At 39.5% G+C, this 26,172-nt stretch overlaps 1 protein-coding gene and 2 long non-coding RNA genes across 3 annotated transcripts in view; 2 read left to right on the top strand and 1 right to left on the bottom strand.

The window, feature by feature from the left end:
* LOC146515766 (uncharacterized) overlaps positions 1–26,172 on the top strand; it is a 404,546-nt gene that overhangs the window by 89,485 nt on the left and 288,889 nt on the right. The window lies entirely within an intron of this gene.
* Positions 1–26,172, top strand: part of LOC146515768 (leucine-rich repeat-containing protein 4C-like) — a 172,793-nt gene that overhangs the window by 19,909 nt on the left and 126,712 nt on the right. The gene's annotated exons all lie outside the window — the stretch shown is intronic.
* LOC146515771 (uncharacterized) lies at positions 1,069–20,487 on the bottom strand. The gene is made up of 3 exons (XR_014875455.1): positions 16,581–20,487; positions 12,850–15,638; positions 1,069–2,949 (listed from the first exon to the last, which is right to left on the bottom strand). It is a non-coding gene; the product is annotated as an uncharacterized LOC146515771 (long non-coding RNA).

Genomic DNA, 26,172 nt, shown 5'->3' with positions numbered 1-26,172 from the left:
TGGATCTTTTCAGCGGGAAACAAGCCTCGCTGTAGTACCAAGCATTGAAATTAATATCAAAGATTACAGTTTATTTTAGTTATTTTTTTCTATTTCTAAACATATTAAGTGATACTAATGGCAGACAAATTTAAAGAAGATCAGAACAGGCACAATTTAATCAGTCATATTCTATATTTGTGCATTGCTACTTTCATGCAGCTTTTTCAGTTTTCCAAAAGAGTTTAATAGCCTCGTTATTTCAACTCTGTTGCTCACTATTGTACTTTCTGGTTACCAAAGTTCTCTTTTCGTTAGGCTAGCAGTAAGCAGTATGTTCTAAATAGGCAAGAACAGTGAATAATGAGTAGGGTGATTTCATTAGAAATTGTCATTTGAACCCAATTTTGCTTAGCTCCATTTGTATGTTTTCAGCAGACCTCTTTAATAATGGTGAATCAGCTTGCTAAAATTAATAGTTGTATTTCATCATTATTCTAACAGGAGCATTAGCAAATAAGTTGCACACAGGAACAAAATGTGCTTACGAGGAAATTTTGTCAGAGATCTTGGTGCTTAATAGACAACAATATGAGAGAACACATAGGCAGGACTCAGAAATGGGACAGTAATGCTAGTATTAAGGGTTTTCATTGATAACTGAACAACGTACCTGCAGATACTTCTTGAGGTGTTGTGGTATCTCTGTCCATCTGTCCGTTTGTTACTGACTTCATATGATCATTTCCTGTTTATGTTTGAATAAGTGCTTTTAATACCAAACTACTAGGCACCAAAAAGACAGGTAATTCCAGTCAAAAACACAGAATTGTCCTTGTCAATGTTAATACAGAAGGGATTCTTTATTGTGTTAATGTTTTGATATTTTTGCTAATCCAATCAAAGGGGTAAGGGGGCACAGATTAGCCCCCTTAGCGTGCTGCCTGCTGCAACCTATAATTTCCTTCGGGATTAATAAAGTATTTCTGAATTCTGATTTCTGAGATACAGCATGTGTGCGGTACTTGAGATAAAATCTTTAGTTAACTAAAGATTTTATCTCAAGTACCGCTTGGTTTGGTTGCAAACTAACCATCTGTTTTTCAGATAATATTTATATTATTAATAATTTTCTGACGATAAATAAGTTGTATATTGTCTTATGGTGTTAGTCATTGAGTAATTTAAACCCATACTAGCCGTACTTGACAAGGTTCAGTGCTTTTGCTAACAAACTGCAATAGTTTTGATGGAGATGTGCAAATCAACAAAATCCGGTTTCTATATGTAATAGAATTTAACAAAAAATTGTAAAAGATTCCCCCGTTGACAAAATGTTCAGTAACAGTACTGCGTACAGCCATGGACAACTGTGTGTTGGAGTGTGCTGTAGAACTGGTTCGACAGCTTTCTGTGCTTTTTCTTCAGGCAAATGAGTCATGCTGAAAAACACCTACAGCATTTTGTGTTGCTGCAAATGGAGTACTCCAAAGTTTATTTTTTTATATCATTTCCATCTGCTGCACTATTTTTAGTCCCTGATTATATAAGACTTGAGGTGGTGCTGTGTGATTATGTTCTCAAGACATGGACATTTTTGTCAGAATTCACCAATTATTTATTTATTTATTTAGTATGTTATAAAACTATTATTATCATTATTTTTTCTCACTCATAGGGCCAAAGGAAGTTTGTGCAGAAGGCATGTAGATGAAGTATATCTGACATTTTTTGGTAAAAAACCTGACTGCTATGTTCAAAAATTTAATTCAGTCATTCCAGTCCGATGTCAAGTTTGAAGGTTTTCCTTGGAATTTTTCCTTGGACAATTCTCAGTTAACAGACGAAAGAAAATGTTAAAATGCATGCCACTTATACTGTCACAGCAACCTGTGCTCATTATTGGATTTAGTATCATGTTTAGAGTCTGACATCTCATTTCCTGTGATACTGTATATCAGCAGAGATGTCTATGGCAGTGCTGCTGCCATGATAATAATAATACTGCTGACAAAAAGGTTATTAACGTGTAAGCAATGTCGCACATTTTTTTGTCAAAAATTCCATAAATTAACAAAAAAAAAAGAAGAGCAAAAAATAAATAGCAGATGTGGATCATTGGTGCGATGGATCATTGTTACACATATCTGTCACTCCTTTATTGCCCTGATGGTTCCTATATTAAATTTCATAAAGCACTTAATTCCACATAGCCGTTCCTGAGAGTATGCTTTTGTCAAATAATATTTGCAAAGAGAATATTGTCTAAGGGTACCACCTGTTATGTTAATATGTTTAGTGTCTGACTAGTGCACCCAGAGTGTAGCACATATCAGGAGGAATAAAACAAACAAGAAAGGCAATCTATAATCAGTTAGTTATCGATAATGCAAAGATTTGCACCTCTAAAAAGGGGAAAAAAGAAAAGAAAATTACCCTCAAGGGACTTGTTGAGATTCTCATCTGAATATTCACACAAGGCTAGCGGTAATATAGTAGAGGTAGTAAAGAATACTATAACTAGGAGAGACAGCTTGTGAATATGACTCAAAACTTAACCAGGGCTTTATCCGAGCAAAGAGGATTCATCTGGCTTTGACAAAATAAAGTGCATCAAGAAATCACTATGAAAAAAGAAAAAATACATGCTTTATAATTTTTATATTGTTCCCATGACAAGAAAGACCTTCAGCAACTCTAAATCCATCTAGAGAAGCATCATCCCTGGCTATAGTTCCCCCCAGGGAAAACTTAAGCCATTAGAGAGGAATGGAGAGAGAAAGATACAGAAGGCTTGATATGTATAGGAAGAGGTTATAAAGTGAAAGCAGCTAGCACTTCTGATGAATTTTTCCAAGGGGAAGTGCAAGTAGAGGTACAAACATTCATCTCTCAGAAAAAACACGCCTGAGGGGGGAATCAAGGGGATACTGCTGTATTCAACGCAAAACTTTGGATTTGTTTTCCTGCCTATGTAACACTTCTGGAGTCGTTACAGTATACTAGGACCAGTTAGGTTCGACTACTAGAGTAGTAATGAGTGTAGCATGTAATAAAGACCACAGACCAGAAAATACGTTTAAATTGCCGGCTTGTTATTTTGTGAAGACAGAGAATAGACAGTTAACACACATCACATAAAACATCCAACATCACACATTTAAGGAAAACAAGATATTTTCTTTCCCCTTTTTGTTCAGTATATTCTGTTAGTTTATCCTATTTATCTCAAAACCTTTTATTTGGCTTTAAAAGGATGTTATTTTCAACCTAGGTTATTGTCTTATTTATTTCAAGTTCTAAGTTCAAGTTTATCCTTTGATCTATTTGCATTAACACTGTGTTATTTTAAATCAAGTTCAGTTCTTTAGGCCCAAGATTTAATTTAATCTTGGTCTAGGTTCACCTTTCAATCTCAACCAGTTCTTATTTTGTTTTAACCCAACAAACTTATTTACATTTCCATTAACACCATTAGAGCATTAAAATGTAAGGTTGACCAAAATAATTTACAAAAACATGTAAAAACTAAAACAATTCAGCAAAAGGCTGAATAATCCCCTTAAACAAACAAATAAACAAAAGAAAGTTGTCTCTGTGTCCTTTAACTATTAATCCTGGAATTACTCCAAATGATTATCCAGTGCTTTGAAAGTCCGCTGTTCTTTTGCAGAGGTGTATGGATTAATCCTACCAGTTTTTTCAGCGAAAGAGCTCAACGTCCAGCAGGGGGCGTTTTCCCTTTTCCTGCTCGGTACAGTTCAATGGGTCCGTGGGTGGCTCGCCATCTTGTTTCTCGCTCAGCGGATCAAACTCCGATTCTAGCTCGGCATTTCCCGATCCAAACCTTAATGGCCTACCATAACAACAAAATAAAGTGCATAAACATTCGAAAATAACACAAGGGTAGCTCTTAAATAACAGTAAAAGTCCATTTTTCCAGCTTATTTAGCCGTGAATGAGGTGACGCCAAAATGGCGCGCTGTTACACCGTCAAAGGCCTTTGAAGTACAGCCTGTGTGTCGGTTAAGCACGAATCCACCGTGTTTAACATAAAACAACATAAATCTGCTACCTTGGCTCTCCGTTTGCATGAAATGAGCAATATAATACAACAAAACATTTCTTGCATGAAATAAAATACAATTTCTAAACTCACCAAGTCCCGTTCAGTTATGTTCACAACGTCACCGAGGCAAGGACAGGTCGGAAAAACAAAAAATATATTCTCCAGAGTACAAAAATGACTTTATGTAGATTTCTGGCTCGTTTTTAATCTTTTTTCACTCGTTTAGGCAGCAGCTCCGCAAGGACTGTCTGCATTTCTCCCTCTCTAGCATCAAAAAGAATGAACAACCCGATTGGGTGTGGCTATCACAGGAGTCACGCTGCAGCGTGCCCTTTCACAATAAGAGTCTCAACACATATTTTAGCCATTTTACCTGAATTAACATAAAACACCATGAATTAGCAAGTTTTGTACTCTTTTAACATGTTTTTAAACACAAATGAAATCCTATAATATGAATTATATCATTGCTGATGTTTTTAATGAATTTTCTAACCATTATGATCTATTTATTTATCACCTGTGATATATTTCTTATGACTGTTTTTACTAACAGGCTTTTATTTATTGGCAGTTATGTTAACCAGGGTTACACCCTCCCCTCTTAAATGTATGCAAGCCCCTTTGCATAATGCATAAATCAGACTACCTGGATATCATGGATTTCAATAGAGCCTGTGACAGCTTCACTTAAACTTTGGAACAAAGACTGAACTATGCCAACAAGAGGGTTGCCTAATTGAGGGTATGTTAAGTGCTTGGGCTTTGTTCTCTCTCGGGATGATCTTCTGACTGATTGCTCTGCTTCGAGGTCATTTCTTTCAGTTTCATTGTTTACAGGTTCAGTTCCATTCACGTGAGTTTGAGTTGCTTCCTCATCATTAGTTTTCGTTGAATCCGATGCATTGTCCATTTCATTTTGTTGCGTTATTTGAGATCCTTCCTTTGCAGGTTCAGGCAAGTTTTTCATTTCAGGTGGTTTCTCCATTTCAGGTATTTTGTCATTTTCAGGTAAGTTTTCCATATCCGGTAGGTTTCCACAATCAGGTAAGTTTACAGTTTCCGTCATGTCCATGTGCTCTTCAGCAATATCAGGCACTGTCACACTTTCTGAGACTTGAGAATTGTCTGATTTGGGTTGCTCATTAGCATGGTTTGACTTAGCCTTGGGAGGAAAGACTACTTCGTATTCCTCAATCGACCATGAGATCTCTTTGGGAGGAGGTGGAGGGTAATACAGAGGGTAGTTATCCTCCTCAGAGTGATATTCAAGTTCAGGTTCATCGGGATCAGTCGTTGGGTGTTGACGTGTGCTTGGCCGATGAGGCTTTACTTGGACTGCTGGAGGATTTTCAGGGGCAGATGACAAAAACCCACAAGGTAACAAAAGGTCTCTGTGGAGAGTTCTAGTGGGACCATGGTGATGCTCGGGTTTGACTGTGTATACTGGGAGGTTGTCTTTTTGACTTACAACCACGTGGACGATGGACTCCCACTTATCAGCCAATTTGTTTTTTCCCCTAATCCGAACATTCCTTACAAGCACGCGATCTCCGACACCTAAGACAGATTCGGTTACATGTTTGTCATATCTAGTTTTGTTACGTTCAGCAACTTTGCTTACATTTTTGGTAGCCAGTTGGTAGCTCTCCTGAAGGTGAGATTTGAGGGCTTTAACATACTGTGAGTGAGATTGCTGCTGGCGATGGTTCAGGGGGACATTGAAAGCAAGATCAATGGGTAACCTAGGCTGCCTGCCAAACATTAACTCGTACGGCGTAAACCCTGTACTTTCATGTTTTGTGCAGTTATACGCGTGAACAAGTGGCTTAACAAAGTCACGCCAATGTTTCTTGTCTTCGTCTTTGAGTGTACCCAACATGTTTAGCAGGGTTCTATTAAACCTCTCCACAGGGTTTCCCCTGGGATGGTAAGGCGAAGTTCTGACCTTTTGAATCCCAGCTAGGTCGCATAACTCTTTGATAGTTTTTGACTCAAAGTCTGCTCCCTGATCGCTATGCAACTTCTCGGGAAAACCGTAGTGGATTATAAAGTTTTCCCACAGGGCCTTGGCTACAGTTTTAGCCTTTTGGTTGGGAGTTGTCATTGCTACAGCATATTTCGTAAAGAAATCTGTAATAACTAAGACATCTTTAGTGTTGCTGCGATCTGGTTCAATCGTCAAGAAATCAATACACACCAACTCTAGGGGTCTGGTGACTTGAATGTTTACTAGGGGCGCTGCCCTCTCTGGCAGGGTCTTTCTGCAAACACACCTGCTACAGCTTTTGATCTTTTGCTCTATGTCTGAGGCCATTTTTGGCCAGAAAAATCTGGTTCTGGTTAAATCAAGGGTCCGGTCAAGACCAAAATGACCCATGTCATCGTGAAGGCTTTTGAAAACCATAGATCTTAGACTTTCAGGAAGAACCAGCTGGTACTGGGTCTCTTCACCTACTTGCCTTTTTCTGTACAAAATCCCGTTCTGCAACTCAAGTTTGTTTAACTCACGCAGAAGGATGCTAAGTTGTGGGATCTTGTTGCGTACAGTAGGAGGAGATGTTTCACCTGTTTCAAGCTGGTGTATGATTTCACTGATAGCAGGATCGTTTGTTTGACTTTGTCTTATCTCTTCTTCTGACAAGCTTGGAATGACAAGAAAAGGATCACACTGGTCGAAACTGTCGGGAACAGCATCAACGGACATAGACAGTGAAGTTACGAGTGGGCAGGCGAGAGCATGGTCTGTGTCAAGAGACTGGAGGACTAGATGTTTCTCACAGATTGCACTGACAGCTTGAGTGGGAACGTGAGTGAAAGGATCGGTGCCAGGCAAGTGGTGTTGCACAAACTGACGGATCCGCTCCTGTTCCTTCAGGGAGACAAGGTCATTTAATGGCTCGAGATGCGGACAACGAGATAGGCCATCTGCGTCCATGTTTTGTTTGCCTGCTCTGTACCTAAGCTGGAACTCGAAAGAGGACAGGGCGGACAACCAGCGATAGCTCGTCGCGTCTAACTTAGCAGTGGTCAAAATGTAAGTTAGAGGGTTACTGTCAGTTATTACTGTGAAAGGACTGCCATATAAGTAATCGCAAAACTTTTCCGTTACAGCCCATTTGAGTGCAAGAAACTCAAGCTTATGAGCAGGATAACGGCTTTCACTTTTTGATAGTCCTCTACTTGCGTATGCAATTACTCGCAACTCTCCCTCCTGCTCTTGATAAAGAGCTGCCCCTAACCCAATTGTGCTTGCATCTGTGTGTAATACGTAAGGCAACTTGGGATCGGCAAAGCCTAAAATTGGGGCAGAAGTCAATTTGTCTATAATCGTCTCAAACGCTTTCTGACAACTCTCTGTCCATCTCTCCCCGAAAGGAGCTTTTGGCTGAAAGTATTGGACGTAGTTGGACTTAGAGCTATTGCTTTTCCGCAGTGGGGGGTATCCAGCAGTTAGGTTGGTAAGGGGTTTTACGATCTTAGAAAAGTCCTTAATAAACCGCCTATAATACCCTGCAAACCCTAAGAAGGAGCGGAGTTCTTTCAAGTTCTTGGGACTTGGCCATGTTTTTAACGCTGCTACTTTTTCGGGGTCTGTTTCTACACCGTTTTGGGAGACGATGTGCCCTAAGTACCGAACTGACGTCTGAAAAAATATACATTTTTCAGGCGACAGCTTCAGACCGTATTCTTTGAGACGATTAAGCACGTGGAGAAGGCGGGTCTCATGTTGTTCGAGGGTTTCCGAGTAAACTATAAGGTCGTCTAGATAGACCAGGACTTCCTTAAGGTTGATGTCGCCCATACATTTCTCCATCAGCCTTTGAAATGTGCTGGGAGCGTTTGTTATACCTTGGGGCATCCGGTTGAACTCGAAGAACCCCATCGGACATACGAAGGCTGTTTTGTGCTTATCTGCCTCATCAACCTCAATCTGGTAGTACCCGCTTTTGAGGTCAAGGACAGAGAACCATTTCGATCCTGTTAAGGCGGAGAACGCTTCTTCCAAGTTAGGAAGCGCGTAGGCGTCTTTGATGGTGTTCAGATTCAACTTACGGTAATCTACACAGAGTCTTACGTCTCCATTCTTCTTCCTTACCACCACTATCGGTGAGGAAAATGGCGACTCGGATTCGCGAATGACACCTGCATCGCTTAGCTCCTGCAAATGCCTCCGTACGGCGTCAAGATCTTGTGGTCGTACGGGACGGGGTCTGTGCTTAAAGGGGGTTTCATCGCTCAGTTTGATTTGGTGTTTTACTTTGTTAGTGCAACCAAAGTCTGTATCGTGTAGCGCAAAAACCTCCGACATAGCACTTAACTTTTGTGTGATTCGTTCTTTCCATTCAGCAGGGACTGGAGAATCAGCAAAGTTAAGATTAAGCTCAGCAGGGTTCGAGCTGGGAGTCTGTTTGGACTGCTCTGTGATCTGACTGTTTGGTATGATCTCTTGAATAGCATGCATTTCGGCAATGACACTTTTCGCAGGGATAACTATGTCATGCTTACTTTCATTTCGCAGGACCACTGGAAGCTTTTGTGAGGGTTTCTCAGCAAGGGTAAGTAGACAGTTGGTGACCAAGACACCACCTGGCAAGGAGGATGTAGAGGGGGTCTCGACTACTACCCACTTGCCTGAGTGTTCAGTTTTTGTGTGGACTAAACCCTCTAACACTCGACTTTGGCCTGCAGGAATGACTTCAGGCTCTTTCCCTGACAGAGTGACAAGACCGAAGCTGTCGTCCTCTTTTTGCTTGTGTCTTTGTTGTAACACGCTCAGCACTACTCTATAACCATAAGGCAGGATACTGAGGTCTGTATCAGCCAAGGAGAGGCTTTCAAAGACAAGGTCAAGAGTGTTAGTGCCAATTAAGAGAGAAGACTGAACACTAGAGCGTGTGTCTGGAACAATTAATGCAAGAGAAGACACGGTAAGTTCAGTACCAAAACAGTTCTTTGGAAAGGTAATGTCGACACAAATATAGCCTGAATATGGGACATTCTGACCATTTGCAGCTTCGACTTCTAGCAGGTCCTGTATTGGATGGATTTCAAGGTCTGCTAGATTGTTTTCATAGAACGATTGGGACACTGTAGTCACTTGCGATCCGGTATCAAGAAGGCAGTTGCAAGCTTGATCATTGATTTTTACTTGAGCAGTGTACTTAGCTCCAATTAGACCCTTGGGTAGTTTCGCAGTGGCTGATTTATTGTTTGAGAATCGTTTTCCGGGTTTATGTGAAGGTTCAGTGGGACTAGTTTTATCCGTAGCACCCATTTGTCCCGCAATGAGAGCTCCCTTTAGTTTAAAGGCTGTGTTTGCTTGTTTTGTCTATCCCACAGTAACTGTTTTTCTTTCAACCGTTTCCTTTTGTCAGTGACTAAAGACGGGTTTGGGTCATTTGGGCATACAGAGGCAATATGGCCGTCTTCGCCACACTGGAAACAGTAACCAGGCCTGGGCCTACTCTTCGCAGCTTGGGGTGTCAAAGGGGTTCGTTCTGGTACTTGAGAGTTGGTCTTAGCAGTAGCTTTTGGAGGGTTGGACTTTTTCCTAGGAGGGTTCGGGGTTAATGTTGCGAGATGGCTTTGAAGCTGACTGATTTGTGCCTTTAGTTCTGTGACCAGATCTTTTTGAGCATCTACTGATGGGTCTACTTTCTGGGGTTTCAATCTTGTCAGTTCACTCTGCAGCGCAGTTATTTGTGTTCGCATTTCAGTAAGATCGTTTTGCATGGTGAGCGCAGGAAAGTCAGCATTTGCAGCAATAGAGTGAGAGGCTACTTTTGGTCTGGTGGCAGCAAAATGTTTTTTCATTCGGCTTTCTTTTGCAGTATGCTTGTCCTCTTCTACTCTCAACTGTAGCAGCAGCTCGGTGAATGAGGGGGGTTTATCTTTTTTCTTTTCGAGCTGAAGATCTGTTAACAAGGCATTATCCCAACACCCCCGACAGAATTGACGCAGAAGGTGCCGGTCCACTTCACCAGCTACGACACCACCTCTTTTCAGAGCTTTTGAGAGAGCTGTTTGCAAGCGATGGAGGTAGTGTGAAGGCTTTTCACCTGCATCTTGTAATGTGTTGAGGAATTTGGCGAAAAGCTCATCGCCATCCTCCACAGTGCCAAAAGCTGAATGGAGTAGTTCAAGATAAGCTGAAGGCAAGGCTTCAGGGCCCAGAGGTTTCACCACGTTGGCAGCAGGCGGTACAAGACTGTCTAAGATTTTCCGCGAGCGTTGCAAGTCAGACAGATTGGGATCTTGAAGTATGAGCTCTACACTGTGGCGCCATGTATCAAAGTCCACCTCATGACTAGGACAGGGCAGTTTGCCTGAAAAATTTCTGAGGCGGAAAGAGGCGCTCACTGGTGAGACAAGAGCTTCACTTCGCACTATGTGCTCTACTACAACCTTTTGCACATCAGGGTATGTTATAAAGCTCTGTGGAATGGTAGCTTGTAGATCTGGTTGTGTCTGGTTGACTGACTCAGAATCGCTGATGCGTTCGCTAGCTTTGATTGGTTCTGCAGTTTCACTTTGGATAGGTTGGTCATTTGCTTGTACTTGGGTTGTTGGTTCACTTTGTAAGTCTGGGATAGTTGCTTCTGTGCTGTGTGTGACTGACTGAGCACATTGGGAAAGGTGTTCATGCAGAACAGTTTCAAAAGATTTGCCACTAAGTCTAGCAATGCTTTGCAGTTCATTGAAAAAACTGTTGGTGGCGACGCTGGTAACAGCTGCGATGTACTCAGGTGACAGGGCTCGTATCTGATAAGTGACTTCATTCGGACATTCAAGTGTGTAGGGTAGTAAGGGTTCAAGTGTCGACAGAGCAGCTCCACTCTCATACTCTACAATAGCATTTTTGTGGTAAGAAGACTTAGGGTCATCTATCTTCAGAGTTCTCGCTGTTCGACCATATCTGTTTAAAAAGTCTTTTAAAGCTTCATCAGCGTCTGTGCCTGTAATCCCACTAACAATAACTGAGTTTGGGATTTTAACATTCTCTCTGTCAACTATTTCCATTTTGCCGGACTTGGCCTATTTTTGAGGTCTGGGTCAGGAAAACAAGCTTGAGGAATCAATTACTACTCCTGGCTGGCTCGCCACTTCTGTAACACTTCTGGAGTCGTTACAGTATACTAGGACCAGTTAGGTTCGACTACTAGAGTAGTAATGAGTGTAGCATGTAATAAAGACCACAGACCAGAAAATACGTTTAAATTGCCGGCTTGTTATTTTGTGAAGACAGAGAATAGACAGTTAACACACATCACATAAAACATCCAACATCACACATTTAAGGAAAACAAGATATTTTCTTTCCCCTTTTTGTTCAGTATATTCTGTTAGTTTATCCTATTTATCTCAAAACCTTTTATTTGGCTTTAAAAGGATGTTATTTTCAACCTAGGTTATTGTCTTATTTATTTCAAGTTCTAAGTTCAAGTTTATCCTTTGATCTATTTGCATTAACACTGTGTTATTTTAAATCAAGTTCAGTTCTTTAGGCCCAAGATTAAATTAAATCTTGGTCTAGGTTCACCTTTCAATCTCAACCAGTTCTTATTTTGTTTTAACCCAACAAACTTATTTACATTTCCATTAACACCATTAGAGCATTAAAATGTAAGGTTGACCAAAATAATTTACAAAAACATGTAAAAACTAAAACAATTCAGCAAAAGGCTGAATAATCCCCTTAAACAAACAAATAAACAAAAGAAAGTTGTCTCTGTGTCCTTTAACTATTAATCCTGGAATTACTCCAAATGATTATCCAGTGCTTTGAAAGTCCGCTGTTCTTTTGCAGAGGTGTATGGATTAATCCTACCAGTTTTTTCAGCGAAAGAGCTCAACGTCCAGCAGGGGGCGTTTTCCCTTTTCCTGCTCGGTACAGTTCAATGGGTCCGTGGGTGGCTCGCCATCTTGTTTCTCGCTCAGCGGATCAAACTCCGATTCTAGCTCGGCATTTCCCGATCCAAACCTTAATGGCCTACCATAACAACAAAATAAAGTGCATAAACATTCGAAAATAACACAAGGGTAGCTCTTAAATAACAGTAAAAGTCCATTTTTCCAGCTTATTTAGCCGTGAATGAGGTGACGCCAAAATGGCGCGCTGTTACACCGTCAAAGGCCTTTGAAGTACAGCCTGTGTGTCGGTTAAGCACGAATCCACCGTGTTTAACATAAAACAACATAAATCTGCTACCTTGGCTCTCCGTTTGCATGAAATGAGCAATATAATACAACAAAACATTTCTTGCATGAAATAAAATACAATTTCTAAACTCACCAAGTCCCGTTCGGTTATGTTCACAACGTCACCGAGGCAAGGACAGGTCGGAAAAACAAAAAATATATTCTCCAGAGTACAAAAATGACTTTATGTAGATTTCTGGCTCGTTTTTAATCTTTTTTCACTCGTTTAGGCAGCAGCTCCGCAAGGACTGTCTGCATTTCTCCCTCTCTAGCATCAAAAAGAATGAACAACCCGATTGGGTGTGGCTATCACAGGAGTCACGCTGCAGCGTGCCCTTTCACAATAAGAGTCTCAACACATATTTTAGCCATTTTACCTGAATTAACATAAAACACCATGAATTAGCAAGTTTTGTACTCTTTTAACATGTTTTTAAACACAAATGAAATCCTATAATATGAATTATATCATTGCTGATGTTTTTAATGAATTTTCTAACCATTATGATCTATTTATTTATCACCTGTGATATATTTCTTATGACTGTTTTTACTAACAGGCTTTTATTTATTGGCAGTTATGTTAACCAGGGTTACACCTATATCACTGATTTGCCATGTGCAATCTTACAAATAAGAGTTTGAAACAAAGAATATGCTCAGCAAGTTTCCCGGTAATATCACTTGGTGTACGTTTATTTTTTTAGGTACATGATAGTAGTGCTGAAACAAATATTCAGTAATTTTCAAAATGAAAACAAAATGTAGTTTCTAGTTTCATAAAAATATTTATTGTGTTTGATATGTTCTACATTTGTAGACAAACTAAAAGATAAAGGCATCCGATACAAAGATACTTTTTAAAAAATTCTTGTGTGGTTAAAAATATTGCTCTGTATACCACTTGACCATGTGCAGTTTAAGATATAACCATATCTGCACTACTTACTGGACATGTAAGTGAAGAGTTTTGCTAGCATCATTTTTCTGCTCCACTACTTCAAGGATAGATGCAAAAAATCTTAATACGTGTAGTCCTTTTAGATTAGCGCTCTTATTATACAATAATTTAGAATATTGAGCTTTTCACTTATTTAGATTTTTCTATTTCACTTAAATTTATGTTTAGCATATTTTTTGCCTTCGTGCTTTCCATTTTTCTGAGATATTGTGTTTATTTTATTAAACTGCATTGTTTATAATGATCTACTTTAATATAATTTTCCAACTTTTCCTATGCTTGTTCTTAGTATTATTCTTATATACTCTACATTGATGATTTAATGATGATATAATCAGTTCTAACTCCCACTCCCACAATATCATGTTATGTTTTATTTATGAAGTGCTTACTTATGAGATACCCAGTACATGTGCAGTTTGTAAAAATGTAGCAGGTGGGAGGACTGGAGAAGGCAAACTATGTGACAGCCACAGCATTGTCTCCAGTGTGCTCTGTGCAACCCGCTATCATGGCAAAACATGCAATAAACATGCCAGTCTACTGTATCCATTCCACACTATACCTCTCCAAAGTGTGCAATGGACATGTTGCAGGAAGTTGCAGTAACAGTAGAGGGAGATATTTTATTTCTAGCCACCATTAAACTTGTCACCAGAAAGCAACATTATTAACACATTTTCATGTAAATACATATTAGCTGCCTAGCTTAATGGTTTCTGGCAATTAAGGACTCTGGGATGTGCTTCATACATTTTTTGCTCACTACCGGGTTCTTGCCTTGCTAACATTAGCAGAAAAGTACTTGTCAGGGACTGGGTCTGAGACCCAGTTTTTGTGTTATTATAAATCTTTGATTTCATCATGGTTTATCACTGCTAGTGTTTTGGTTTCTGTTTTGTGGCTCCTTATGTTCTCTAGTATTTCTTGATTTCTAGTCTTTAGGTTTTGTTTATGTGCCTCCCCTGTGTTCCATGTTATGCCTACTCTGTGCCTTCCTGTCCCACATTTCAGGTCTCTTCTCGGTCTTCCTTGTCATCATTGCCTCTGTGTTTGTGTTTCCTGTTTTACTTTGAAAGTCTGTGTCCTATGTCAGTGTATTCTGCTTTGCCTCCTTTGTCTCAAAACAAAGCAAAGACACTAGGAGCTACTGCTGCATGTACTATTTTGGTGAGCATACATATGTTTAATGTGTATTCTGTCTAGTAATTTAATGACTTAAAGCATTTCTCCATGTATCAATGTACCAGCAAAATGCAGGCAAGCCCAAATCCACTCGCTGTTTATGTAAACATGGTTGTAAATGAATTTCATAAGGCAAGCATTTCAAAAAATCAGCATTGCAAATATTTTATGGAGAAGGAGGCACATTCAGCACATTTGTTAGACCTCAAGAAAGCACACAATGGTTATGAATGAGAGACAATGAATGCAAGCATTGCTCTGTTTGGAAGTCAACTCCACAGGGTAACCATAAATTCATGATAAAAGACATTACACCCGTTTGACTTGTTGATTTTACGTATTAAAAACATGATTGAACATTCGTTTCAAAAGGTGTTCAAATATATGTTTTCCAAAATATTAGGTGGATTAACCCTTTGTGTGTAGTTCACTGCATTTGATAACCAGTAATATTACATAATTAGCCTCACTTACCCACAAGTGTCTAACCTCATTGTTATCCTTCTTTAGGATTGGACTGATATCAAGATAACACACTTCTCTGAAGTTGTAGATGCTGCACTTTACTATAGTCATTCACTTTAATGACCTATCTTTACCATTACCAGAAGCATAAGGTCCTCTGCTACAGAAGGCAGTCTTAGTTCTGCTTGAAAGTGGGCCACCATTCATCAGGCCTTACTGTGACCTTGTTGTGCTCTCTCAGCAATATCTAGTTAGTCCAAATTGCTTCTCTTTGTTTCACAATTTTCAGCCCACATCTGTAGAAAGTAAACAATGCAGTATTGTAATGAGAAATGGCAAGCAGGGAGAAAGGGAAGGAATGACACCTTAGAGACTGTAACCCCCTTGCTCCCTCTCTCTTTCTATCTATTTCTCTGTGCAAGTGAAAACAAGTGGACTGCCAAAGGGAGAGAGGTACCAAAAATTGCTTCTGTTGAATGCACTTCTGCGCCTTTATTGCTTCCTGTAATTGCTTCTCTGAGAGGTAACTGCTCTCCTCTTGTCCTTTTTTCACTGCTGAAGGATTGTACCCTTCGAAACATGGAGCAAACCCCACCTGAGTCATGAATCCCATTTAAAGTCAATGTTGGAGGTACACGTATCAATTTGATTGAGTCTGAATGGATACATACAGCATAATCCAACCAAACTACATTATGTGATTTAAATATTTCTAAACAGAAAGTGTTCTTTACCAAACCCACCATGCCTGATCTACCAGAGTATTTTCAGTATATACTGGTATGGTATGGTATGTGTAACGGAGCGAAGGTGATGTTTTTCAGTGTTCGTTTAAAGGAGGGGAAACCTTCCTCCAAAACGGACAGAGCAGTGGAGCCGCCAAGGGAAAGCACACGAATTTAAAACTGTAAAATTAAAATATAATTTATTATATTTAAATAGTTAAAAATGTAAAGTGAATTAAAACAACCCTGACCAGGGGACAACACAATGAAAGTCAATAAAACACAACATTAAAAGTCCGGTGGCGTCCGCCACGATAAAAGAGTCACTAAAAGTTAAAAATCCAGCGGAGCGGTGCAGGAGGGGAACCCGGCGGCGTCCTCGCCTTCCTCTCCACGTTCTGCGCCCCGGTGCGTTGAAGGAGGGAGGGAGCGGCAGTTACTACTCTTTTAGGCAGCTTTGAATCACTAAAAGGGGAAGTCAAGAGACTTAGCCCGGGTGGGCAGAGCTCTCAACTCCGCCCGCCGCTTCTTTGTAACTGCCACTCGGCACCGGCCCGTCTCGTCGCCTCCAATTCTCTGCAGACGCGTACTCTGGCCTCCTGTTGCTGCAGCAATCGGACCGCTCGCTCTGCGTCTCTGGTTGCCGGCGCTGTATCCTCCTCTGTCCTGACGCCAAGCTTCACCAGCCCTCCGGGCTTCCAGGCGCCGCCGCCTGACACCACTCACGCCTGCCCGTCTCTCATGCCTCCTTCTCAAGCCTGCTTCTCTGTGGAAAGCCAGGCCCTCTTATTGGCCTGTGGGACCTCCCAGGTGTGATCAGGTTTGTAATCAGGTAGGGGCGGAGTCTTTCCAGGACAACTCACCAAATAAATACCATAAAAACATGCAGTAAAACTCATAAAAATAAACCAATGTACAATATTAAAATATTAAAAAAGGTAAAACACGGCAAAACATGCATAGTAAAAAACCCTAGAAACTTGTCCCTTTCCACCCCGTGACATATGCATGTGGTGTGTTGATAAAAGTAACAAAACTCTGATGGTTACAAGTTTAAGATCTTGTGGGAGTAACGGTCCAATGATATATGTGCTTGCTGCATTATTAAAATGACAATATCGAGAGTATGTGCAGCGCCATATGTTTAAAGGCTAATTTCAGACGAAACAGAGACCCAAAAAAATGGCTTTGTGCTTTTCTCCAGATGTTGAAGTGTTACGACCCGGCTCGGAATGACCGTAACAAGAGCGGGGTGTCCCGCGACTTCCCATGCCCAAACAGACACAGCCACAGCATCGGACTTTTAAGAATAATTTATTCACAGCAATGGCGCTCAACACAACGGTAGTGGGAGTGTATGATTTCAGGGTGAGCCAAGGCCAACACAACAAACAAAACCCAACCTAGGCTTCGGTTCCCCTTTTACCTCTTCCAGAAAATAAACAAAGAGATGACACAGTCTGACACAATCAGTTACATCAGGCCGTGCCTTCCGTCCACCAATCACAGCCGAGCCCCTGCACAGGTGAATTAGCATACACACATTAAGAAACAAACAAACCAACAACCCACGCACGTAACATGAAGAATACGATTTTTTTTACATGCTAATATTCATGGATTGGATTACTCTGAATAGAGTGGGTTTACTTTTTTGACAGAGACAAGTAGAGTACTTGTAGTAAAAACAAAAAGAAAGTTAAGCTTGTGTCACATTGTGTGGTATGATTTGTTTGCCTGTGTGTTTATTTTAAAGGTCAGAAACGCAACCAAATAATGGGGAACACAATACCAAGCTACTTCTCATACAGTATATGGATAAAAACATTTTTTAGAAAGCAAAATAAAGTAAAAGTAGTATTATATAAGGTGTTTCTAGTATTTCACTCTCTATTATAATAAAAAAAAATGTATTTATTTGAAACATGTCCAAAAATCCCACAGAATAACTGCATGTAATACTGAGATACATTCTCACAATACAGTACTTTTTAGTCCACAGGTATTTGCACAAGAACACAGTCAATCAAGATGTGATCTGAAATGTAGTCTTTCAGATGTAGTACAAGGGATTAGACAACAAATACTAAATTGACTGCAAAGTCTTACCTTTTAATAGACTCAAAATCAGATATTTGACTGATAAGCTGTTTTACGCACAAGTGAGGCCTGTTCCCTCATTATTCACGACAAATTAAGCAGATGAAATATTTGGAGTTGATTCCAAGTGTTTTACTTGCATTGGTAGCTTTTTACTGGAACACTCAATGTGAGGTGATATCAATTTCAAAGAGATGTCAATGCAAGTGATAGAGCTCATAATTATGCAGAAAAACCAAAATTAATCAGTTAACGACATAGTAAAAATGTACAGAGTGGAATGCAGTACAGTGGAATATATCAGAACTCTTTCCTTGGTTAGGCTTTAGCCACACACATGCGTGCCGACCTGTGGTTAATGGAGGTGATCGACAGTCAATAGTGTGAATTACGGTTAGGGTTATATGTTAACACCACATACAAAGAGGTTTATGGTGTTGTTATCAGGTTGACATGATTGCATGAACATTTGCAAACTATTCGCCAAGCAGGAGGGAAACTGTGAAAGTGTGTAATGCTTTCAGAATAAAACATTGTGCCTTTTGAAATGTGTTGGTTGTAGCGGTAAAGCACACTGTTTACTGTCAAGGCAAACATTCTCCATTTGAGCTTTGTGAAACACTTTTGCAAGTTTCACTATAGTTTGGAGAGTAAAAGCATGGAGGACACTGACTTCTCTGCAAACACTAGTCAAACTGTGGGTGATTACAGCAATCTGCTTGTAACCAAAGCAGGGATATTTTTGATGTAGCATCCTCTGCATATGCAACATATTTCACCTGGTGACAGCCAGTAACCTTCAACAACCACTTGTTAACTGATTATGGCATATTTATCAGTGAGATCAGTGATGGGAGTGACTGACTAGTTTCTAAGCCTTTGTCAAAGGTTTTAAGAGAAATTCCTTCACAATATCGAGACAAGTCAAGAGTGCTGTCGGGAAGCACAGGGGAGGGAAGCATATCGCTGTCAAGGTCAAATAAAAAGACGACTTCTTGCAGATAAATATAGATTTAGAGCAAAGTTCTACTCAAGAATTGGTGTGCCAGATTATATTTTGTCTGAAACAATGTGCCCAGTTCTGGAAAGCATCTTTGCATTGAGCAAACCAAGAGTAACTTGTACCAGAATGATATCAAAAGTTACGGAAAAGCATAGGAAAAGTTCCTTTAGATCATGTGCTATCAAACATGGTGGAGGCAGTGTTAGGGATATTAATAACTGCCATGGTCAATAGTGTTTATTGATTCTGGTGATGTGGACAGCCATTACTCTCTGTTCAGATGTAGCAAAATGCTGCAAAAGACCCAAAGCACACAACAAAACCAGCCAAAGAGTTTTTCAAGACAATCTCAAGCCAACCAAGAATGCTTTTAACTTAGAGAAGAGGTAAGGTAGAGGGACCCACAAACAATCATAGCATTTGTCTGTGGGTTCCTGACTTGGGTTCTAGACTAGTATTAAAGATATATATTTCAAATTATTATTATTGTTTTTTTAATTTTGTCTAATTCACTTTGCGCCTCTTAGAAGGATTATATGTGTAGAAATGCTGGTAGTCCTAAATGGTTAACACAATGCTTTTGTGAAATCCCCCAAAGATGAAGCACGTAAATTACATATTGACTGATTGATTTAAAACACACTGTCGTGTTTAATGTGTTGCACTTTGTGGTAAAATAACCACAAACTGCAATTGTCCAAAAACAAGCGTACCTTAGCTATGGATATTAAAACATATACATATACATATAATAATAATAATGATAATAGTAATATAATACATATTATAACAGCTCTGTTTACTCCATCTCTCCTCCTATGAAAGCTATGATGGGCTCCAGCCTCACCCTAAATTGGGTACGTGGTTAAAAATGGATGGGTGGTTGGGTAATACAAAAATGCTAATCATCTGCTTGGGGGTGCTTTTTTTGTTTAAAAAAAATACTCATTGTACTGTATTGCAACTTAAATGTATCTGTTCCTGTTGTTCTTCACAGTTATTCCCCAAAAGTTATTCACATGTCAATCAAGCCATACACAAGTCAGATAAAAAATAGTCCAAATACACTGAAATCCCAAAGTAGCTTGAAAGGAACTGTTATTTCTTGCTTTATAAGTTGGTATTTCCTTCTATTCATGTAACCTACATTTTACACTGAAATGCTAAAACTGTTTTGAATATAACCATTTTATTTCAATTCACACTGAAGCACAATTCATGTGCTCGACTTATGCAAATATTAAAGTGAAATTGGACAAGTGATGTGCAAGAGTAACCTTGTTAGCACTACATCAGGTGTGGTTTATCATTCCAGTAGTTGTTTTGTCCATGGGCAAACACTACTTTTGTGTGCATGCCTGTATATGCATGCATATAAAACTTATTTATTTTTACTTGGATTTGTGTTTTGTTGAGATTGCAAAGTCTGGAGTGGAAACTGCTGTGCCCAAATAGTTTTCAGCAGGTGGTGTTTGCACAGTGAATACACCATGTCTCTGAGTCCCAATCCCATTTAAATGCCTGGAAGCAAAAATCTACCCCAGTTCCCTGCTTACATGCCTATCATTGTTGCATTCATTCCTGCAGTAGCCTGTCACTTGCATTTTGTGTTTTAAAGCTGTTAATTTATTCATCTTTTTTGCCAGGCACACTGCATTTAATTTGTGATGAAGGAACTGGAGCAGGAGACAAAATGTTCCCATATTACGGTTACGTAAATCAGAAGTTTTTGTTTTTTTTTGTACAATGTATATACAAAGATAAGATGCCTCCTGGCATTATTCATATTCTGTTTTTTTTTTTTGGTTATATATATATATATATATATATATATATATACACACACATCTGCCACGACGGTTATAAAAATGTAGTTATTTTATGAAGCAAAATGATTTCCGCTATTTGTTTCTCTTAAATTTTGACATCTGATTGATATATGTGTATTTGTATGCCATGTCATATGTCAAATACTGAAACTACTGAATACCACTGGCTTTTTTTAGTATTATCAAATGTGTTTCTGTCCATTAGCTACAGCAATAGATACTATTAATCATAATATGAACTTAGATTCCGTAAATGTATTAATTTATCTTGTACAGAAATTATATCACACAACACAGGTTGAGTAAAATTGGCTTTTCTGTTTCTGATATTGGCACTCAGCGTACTCAAAACACCACAGACACATATTCCCATGCAATATGGCACTGTTCCCCTGTTTTTGGCTTGCAATCACTCAAGCTTTCCTCCATCTTGGTTTGCAGAATCCCATTATCTCCTCATTTGTGCTTACCCAGTGACAAAACCTCAATTAGTTTTCCAACCAAACATGCTAAACCCACACTCACCACTTTAGCCATTGCCAAGAAAATAATACTTATCAATTGGAAAAATAAACACTTAGCATTAACCGTTGGTTGAATCTCCTTGAGCATGGCCTCCAGTCTTGACAGAAAAGGATGACACACATTATTGAAATGGGGTCTCCGAACTCATTAGATAGAACTGTAGAATCCTGATTTTGCCTGTCATCAAATTTGACGATGTATATTCCTTATTGTCCTTTCTAAGCATGTGATTATTATCGATTGGGTTGCAATCCACATTATCGTCACTGATATTATGGATAGAAATTGATGTTCTATTTTGCATTGCAGCTTCAAGATCTCGGTCAGGATTTTTTTGTTTTGTTTTTGAGGCAGTTACTGATCACTTAAGGGTTCCAGCACAAGTCAATAGGATTTTTTTTTTTTTTTTTAATTTGGGGGACCCTTATGTTGTGATGGGGGCTGTATGGTTGACCACCACTGTCTTGCCCATGGCGGTCTGCTCGAGTCTGGACTTTCTGGTTCTTTCTGTTGCCCTGGCTCCCCCTGAGGTTGGGTGATTTCCTGGTGGCCCTCTCGGGGTGGTCCTCAGTGCTAGGCCTGCGTATTGTGGGAGGGCTAACACTTTGAAAGGGGATGGTTGGGCCCATTTTGTTTAGCTTGCATTGGTATGCTGAGTCAATCTCTTTGTGGGTGTTTTCTTCTGCCTCACCCTTGGGACTGGAGCTCACACAGAGGCGAATCAGCCTGGGGAAGGAAAAAAAATGATTTATTTAATTTTTGTGGTTTTTCTGGTGACAGCAAGCATAACTGTTGGCGGCCTATTTTTTTTTTAAGATTGTTTCAAGCATAATTTAATCAACTTATCAAACCCTCTTGTCATTGTGGTTAAAGTAGAACAAGCAGAAATTGTAACAGCTACAAATAAACTGAAGTCCTTTTGCGGTTTCTTGCTCAACATTTTTCACATCAATGAATAAAGTGTGCATTTTACACTGATTGAAGAAGGTGTCAGTGCAGTGTAGGTTTCCGAAGAGTTCCATCTAGAAATACTATATATAAAAATCTATATCTCTATGACACACACTTAAATATAATGACTATCACTATCAATATCACTCACATACAGTTCTGAAACGACACACTGTTTAGATGACATACTGTTTATTATGCCATCCATATTTATCATACTACACCAATGTGTTTGGCACTTCTCTAGTTTTTCTTTTTGGATGGAACGTGAGAGACTCCTAACCAACACATTTTATTTTAACATATGAACCATGGCATGTTTTGGATTAAATATATATATATATATATATATTAGGGGTGCAACGATACACAAAATTCACGGTTCGGTTCGGTTCGATACTTTGGTGTCACGGTTCGATATTTTTTCGATACAAAAAAAATGTTCATGCCTTTTTATTAATTTGTCATTTATTAAATTTTCACGGCACATTCTGCACCACATCTCTGTGCGTTCATCATTTGTTTGAAGCCAGCTCACCTCCTGCAACCACTTTTCAGAGAATACGCGCTTCTTTTGTGGTTCGGACTCCTTCTGACATTTCTTTGGAGGTGGAGGAACATCACAGTAACTGCTTAAAGGAGCTTCTTCGACATCTTTAAGAGTTCTAAACAAATGTCTGTCCTCCTGAAAATCTTATGTACGCAAACACGCGTTGCAACTTCTTATCTTGTGCGGGTTTTTATTTTGACAGCGAATGCGCACCTGCGGACCACTTATGTGCAGCCCTGGTTATTTAGCTCGTCATATTGCAGCCACAGAAATTCTTTTGTCCATGAAACCATAAAGCTGCACTTTCTTTTTTCCTTATAGTCTGATTTGTCATAACCTTTCCGTTTTGTGGTAAGCTTTTCTTTGGCTGTCACTTCTTCACGCTGACCTGTCTTATTTGGCTCAGCAGAACTAAAATATATATCCTGCTGCTTTTACACACGCACTAACATAACGCTCAGCGATTCTCTGCGCGATCAACCTCTCACATGTTTAAGCTGCGGGAGATTTCACTTGTCATGTTTGCATAGTAAGCTAACGATTGATAAGACGATGTCAGAGGAATTGGTGCGCAAATTATCATCACTCACCAATCAGTACTGTCGCTCTCTATACACAGTTCACGCGATTGCAAAGTGAAAGCAAAAAACAAGCGCAAATTCAAACGCGATTTCAGTATGTCACATATTGACAGTGGCCGATGCCAATGACATAATTACCCAGCTACATTTCCAAAAGAATGCAAAAGCATTGACATATATTTTTCCTTCCTAGGATAGGCCGACGGGCAGGGCAGAGATAGATTTTGGTAGCCCGACTGGAAAAAAGCCCCGTCGGGCTAGCGATTTTGTGAGCCCTGTATCTGATTGAGGAATCACTCATCTTTGGAAAAGAGAGTTTATTATGGAGAAATGTCTCTTTCCAAAATAAAAGCTATACTATACGCTTCTTCTGGGCTATATTCTCAGCAGCATATTAAACATATCAGGTCCCCATAAGGAGAATCGTGTGCTAACGGCTGTCTAAATGACTCGGGTAAAGTTTGTAGCATGCTGCTTGTTGTTTTTCTCTGCTTCCACTTGTCTTTGCACTAGGATGATGTCGGAGTAAATGTGCAGTCATATTGGTTGTGTTCCCACTAGTGCTGTCAGCGTAAATCTGAAATGACATTAACGTCACAACACGGCAAATCTCCGTTAACGAGCTACCGCGGATCACCTCATGAGTGGGGCTGGAAGACGTCAACACATTAACGAGCTAACTGCGCTAACACACTAGTTCCCACCAATTGAGCATTGCTGGCACATCCAACATACTGTTTTACTTTTGTCCATGACAGGCTTACCTTCAGGGTCATACATCACATGAAAACCAAAATAGTTCCAAACGCCAGATCTGAATGAGGGTGGGGGAGGTTCAATTTGCCATGTTGCAACTAGCCTAGCTTCTGTCTCGCTAGCTTGCCCTGCGCTCAGTGAATCTGTGTTCGACTACTCCGCCTAGGCTGCACTGTCGAGCGCAGATCCACTGAGCGCTCAACACAGACAGCATCATCAGAAGGAAAGTTGATAAAATAAATTAAAAATGTTGTATCGTTCGATACATATGCGTACCGAACCGAAAGCACTGTATGAACGGTTCGATATCGATACGAGTATCGTTGCACCCCTAATATATATATATATATATATATATCATACAAGATCGACAGAAAGTCACCAATCCATTCTTATGATTTACTTTTCTTGTCTTTGACATTGTTTTTTTGTTTTAAAGCAACATTAAAATTCAGCAACAGTGACATGCTTTCAACATTCAGTGCAGGAAAGGCCAATTTTCCCACACACATATTAACAGTGTCTGTCACATCACTGCACATTTCAGGCCCATTTTCCACTTGATGCAGTATGTGCACAGTTGGTATGGGGGCACCAGGTTAGACCTCTCAGCTTTGTGTACTGATGTGCACTAAAAAACTTTGACAAATGGCTTTTGATGGAAGCAGTGAGTGGCAGACTATATTTCCCCTCTGCTATTTGGAGTAGCCAAGAAAGCATAGCATTAAGTGAGCTGTACACTGGTGCATGCTCATTGCTGTCTTGCAAAGACTGATGGTTGAACGTTTGAATATGAACAACACAGAGGGGGGCAGGAATAATATTAAAGATCAGAGAATTTTTATTTTAGATTTTTAGCCATGTGTAATTAATGGCTTTTTAAATTGTTTAATCTTGCTTTCATATGGTGGAATACATTATATATTCTTCCATATGTTAGAAAGCCACAGTACACTCTACACTGAGTGGTGTATTTTGGTGGTCAGCAAGGGTAAACCAACATGTATAAAAATGTGCAGGGCAGTGAAAAAAAACCTTTCCCTCAAGGCTGCAGTCCATTCCCCTGATACAGTTCTGCTCAGCCCCATAGCTCCTAAACACCCATATGTTGCTTACACTTAGATAAAAATGGGAGCTTTCCTAAGATTAGAGACACAGATCTCACAGAAATGTCTTTTTCTAGAGAGCTAAATGTTTTTTTATTACATGAACTGAAGCTGAACATTTTAACAAACTGAATAATGATTGGAGATGTGCTTTATATGTGTACCAAAGAGTTGCCGTTCTGTTGATACTACAAGTGGATATTGTACTTTTTAGTATATAAGCTCAGTCTCATTCTTTTGACCAAATATATAGATTGCTTAAAAACCCTATAGTTGTTGGAATTGATATGAGACATGGTATTAAAAAGAACAGCTCCATGAATGTGTTCCCTTGCAGCAGCACTTCTATCTCATTTTCAACATCAAAAAGAGAGAAATGACGCGATAAGAAAGAGAACAAGGCTTCCCTTTCGAGAAGAGGTAGTCAGACACTTATGTTTGAGAATATATCGGGCTGTGGTGGGAAGAAATCAAAGCGAAAATATATTTTGTCCGTATAACAATGTGGGTTTTTTTTGTTTGTTTGTATTTCACTTGTTATATCACTAATGACACCATAAACCTGACCCTAGTCCTCAGAACTTTGCATTGAAGACCACAAAATGCCAAATAAAAACTTGCAAATGATTATACACCACACACAAAAACACAAACACACACACACACACACACACAAGATTTGCCTAAAGCAGCATCCTATTTATACACTTCATGATATGATATGTAAATTTAGTTGTGTATATATAAATAAAGCCCTCACAACCTTTGATAGAAACTGCAGTCAGCCTAGGGACAAATCCACAAGGTGTATGATTTTTTAAGACACCTCTCCCGATGTGGAACATGCATCATCATCATCATCATCATCAACTTTATTTATAAAGCACTTTAAAAACAACCACAGCTGACACAAAGTGCTGTACATTTGAACTGTAAAATAAAATTACATAAGATATAAGTAAAAACCAAATAAAATAAGAGTGAAATCATTAAATAACTACTTCAATTAAAAGAGAAACTAAGTCTCGCTGAGGTTAAAAGCCAAGGAATAAAAGTGGGTTTTAAGACGTGATTTAAAAGTGGACAGTGAAGGGGCCTCTCTAACGTGCATGGGCAAATTATTCCATAATTTTGGAGCCACAATAGAGAAGGCCCTGTCCCCTCTGAGCTTCCTCCTGGATCTCG

The sequence above is a fragment of the Neolamprologus multifasciatus genome, chromosome 7, assembly GCF_963576455.1.
Source record: "Neolamprologus multifasciatus chromosome 7, fNeoMul1.2, whole genome shotgun sequence".
Classification (NCBI taxonomy): Eukaryota; Metazoa; Chordata; class Actinopteri; order Cichliformes; family Cichlidae; genus Neolamprologus; species Neolamprologus multifasciatus.
The sequence above is the reverse complement of the archived record's forward strand: the minus strand, read 5'-3'. Positions and strand labels throughout refer to the sequence as shown.